Here is a 3,625-nt window from a genome sequence, read left to right on the forward strand (position 1 = left end):
CCTGCGGAGACAACAACATGCACAAAAACAAGACAGAGCAAAACCAAGCAACAATGTACTACAAAATAGCAACAACATCAAGCCACTGGTTTGATGTTAAACATACCAAGATTAAAACATACCAAGAAAGAAAAGCTTGTAGTTAGTTCAAGGATCGCTGGCCTTTAAGAGTGTTTTCTAGTCCAGCCTGTTGGGGCACCACTCCCTGGCCCCAAAGTCCACCCTATACTCATTGCAAGTCATGTTTTTGCTTCTTTGCTTACCTGATCATTTTTGACTGGTTGCTAAAACATTATAAATTTTGTGTTGTAAAAACAAGAAAATAGTTGCTGTAAAGCCAACTCTGATGGTGCCAGCTCTATGGGTGTCATAGAATGGTTTCCCTAGGGTGCTTAATGGCAGATTTGGGGAAACTAGATTATACCAGGGTAGCTTCTAGGTGGACTTGAATTTTCAGCTTTGCAATTAGATGCCAAACATATTAACTATTTGCATCACCAGAAACTCCAAAATTTGTATTATAGAGCACTTCATTTGTGTTCCGAATCTTTACATATTCTTGAGAATTATTCCTGAGAATTGCTCAGAAGAGTTCAATTACTTCTAAATAATTTGATTCTTGCTTTTAAGATGTTAGTTGTTATCAAAGGGAAATATTCAGTCTGATTGTTCAGTACTCAAACTAAGGAGCCTGGTGGTGCAGTGCTTGAGCCTTCAACTGCTGACCTGAAAGTTGATGATTGAAGCTCACTGGCCTTGTCTCTCTGTGGGAGAAAAGGTCTGGTGATCTGCTTAGTAAAGATTACAACCTAGGAAACTATGGGGCAGTTTACTCTGTCATTTAAGGTCACCTGGAGTCAGAATGGACTCTGGTACACAAAGACAACTAATCCAAGGCTTTCTTGAATACTCTAACTAATGCTCTGAGTTAAGAAGATTTTTGGTAGAGATGTTGAAACAAACACTGGACTCAGTCTGGTGTGAGGAGGGTAGGTACTGTTCCTGTCTTCTCCAGAAATTCCATTTGAATGCTTTCCATACCTTTTAAATCCTTTCAAAAGCTTCTTTCCCCTAGCCAAGAAGTTTCATCATATGTAAGCACTAGTCAGTATTTTACTGAATACTTCAGCAGTCCTTTAGCAAAGCTCTGGAGTTTTCTCTCCCTGCAGTTTTTCTTCTCCAGTACTTCTGGACTTATAGGTCTGTCTCTTTAATGCAGGACATTTGTTGCATTCTGTCTGGACTTCTTTCAATACTACGACCCGTGAAAACCTAGTAAGCCAGGGTAATGGCTTTTTGTTAGCTGATGTCGTTTCTTTAAAATTATTGTTGATATATATTGTCCATTTTTGTTTGTTTTCAGACAGGACAGTAAATGTGTTTTCTGTTATCACATTATAACTGATAGTGACCTTGCAATGAAAGATTTAATATGCCAGTGATTCTGGATGATGATACATTGGTGTGAGCTAAGGCTTTGAACTGGTTCATTCTGGCCCCCTACTGAAAATTTGCATTTCCACTTCAGATATACTGAATTAGAATCTACATTTTAATGAGATACCCAGGTAATTCATATTAATCATCTGGGCATTTATAAGAACCACCAGGGGATCTTGTTAAAAACTGTAAATTCTGATTGAGTATATATGGAGTGGAAACAGGACTAATAACATGTTCAAACCGGTTCAGCCATGGCCAAAAGAGCATAAATGCTGTACAGCTCTCAGCGATCTTGAGATGGGGATTTTGACCCAAGTAGGAAACAGATGGTGGCTATTTGCTAGACAATGATTACTTCTACCGTCTTTCAGTAGGGCACTGTTTGCTACTGAGGTCAAAATTCCACATGCAGATCGGCTCTGGTTCCCAGTGCCTCCCCATCCTGCCTCCCACATCTGCCTATCTTGATGTGAACCCAGCCAGACACTGTGGTTGCCCCTCTCACCTCCCAGTCCTGTACTCCTGGAGCGCACAGCTCACTTCTCCCTTTCCCATCTCCGTGCTGGACCAGCTGCGCTCACCCTCCTCATCCCCTTCCCTCTCCCTCCCCTCTTCCTCCCCTCTCCCTCAGCTCTCCCTCAGCTCTCCCTCGCCTGCCTCTCCCTCTCCCTATGAGCAGCCTGAAGCTGCATGGGGAGCACTGCACCAGCATGGGCACGGGCATGGCCTCCTGTGACACCCTAGAGGAGGAGGTTCGAACGTTATCTGTCAGTGGCCTCCCTGTGGACATTAAACCTAGAGAACTGTACCTACTCTTCCGGCCATTCAGGGGGTACGAAGGTCCCTGATCAAACTCACATCAAGACAGCCTGTTGGTTTTGTGATCTTTGACAACGAGGCAGGAGCAGAAGTGGCCAAAAATACATTGAACAGTATTCGCTTTGACCCAGAGAACCCGCAAACCCTGAGGATAGAGTTTGCCAAGGCCAACGCCAAGATGGCCAAGAGCAAGCTCATGGCAACACCCAATCCCTCCAGTGCTCACCCCTCCCTGGGAGCATACTTCATTGCACAGGATCCCTATGACCTGATGGGGCCTGCTCTGATCCCTGCGTCTCTAGAGGCCTGGGTGCCCTACCCTCTACATTACAGAGCTGACCCCAGCTATCTCACATGCTGCATTCACCTACCCGGCTGCCACTGCTGCTGCAGACCTACATGCTTAGGTGTGTTGGTACCCTTCCTCTGATGCCACCCTGCCAGGATAGAAGTATCATCAGTTCTGTTAGTTCTTCAGTAAGTGCTGCCTCCAAAGTGCAGGACAAAAGCCTCTTAGAATCCTGGCTTCCCACAAAGTGGGGCTCCGTGCTGAGTCTTCAGAGCTTGCTCCTGTTCCCCCTGGGCCTGAAAGAGTGCTTGAGCTAGACTTGGAATTCCTGGGCATGCTCCTGGCCAGCTCTGGGCCCAGGCTTATTCCCATGACACTGGCTGCTGTCTCTTCCCACCCCTGTACCCTTGTCTTCCATCTACACAAGCACCTCAGGGTCCCTGAGAACACAGAGGAGGACTGGTTCAGCTTCCCACCTGCCCATGGCCACCTCTCTCGCCCTTCAGGTTTTGCCAGTGCAGTTTGAAGCCCTAGCCATTGTGGGAACTCCTTGGAAGTCAGTTCTGGGGATCTGTACAGTGGCACGCAGAGCTGCTCCACTGACCCTGGGCAGCCTGTGGGGAGTGGCTGCTTCCTCCAAGACTGAATTTTATGGAGTGCTTCCCGTTTCCTCTCTCCCTCTATGCTGTCCTTCCCCTAATGCTCTTCTACAAGGCCTCCCAGGAGGATCCATGGACCGCCTCGTTGGGAAACCCAGACCACCCCTTTTGGACCACTAGGACCAAGCAGGGCCAACCTCCTTTCGAAACTTGCTTTGGTAGCTCTACTTCAAGGAAAGGATGACATTTAATTTTGCATGTTTTCTAGCATGAGTTAAGACATGGGTATACGTTAGTGTACAGGTCTTATGTGGGTGTCGCTATAGCAACAGGTCCTGGTCGCTCATGGCTCCTCATTCCTGGTCCTCTTCCCACACCCTGCATCTCTCACCCCTACACCTGCCTGCCCCATTGAAGACCCGCTCTGCATCTAGTTCTTCCCCTAGGACACCCCCCTCCACACACACTTCCCCCA

General features: G+C 47.0%; 1 pseudogene; it reads left to right on the top strand.

Annotated features, from left to right (window-relative positions):
• The first annotated feature begins 2,114 nt into the window (after window positions 1-2,114).
• Window positions 2,115-2,732, top strand: LOC101643764 (annotated as a pseudogene).
• The last annotated feature ends 893 nt before the right edge of the window (window positions 2,733-3,625 follow it).

The sequence above is a fragment of the Echinops telfairi genome, unplaced genomic scaffold (assembly GCF_000313985.2).
Source record: "Echinops telfairi isolate 266 unplaced genomic scaffold, ASM31398v2 ScPeMD7_7469;HRSCAF=8507_1, whole genome shotgun sequence".
Taxonomy (NCBI): domain Eukaryota; kingdom Metazoa; phylum Chordata; class Mammalia; order Afrosoricida; family Tenrecidae; genus Echinops; species Echinops telfairi.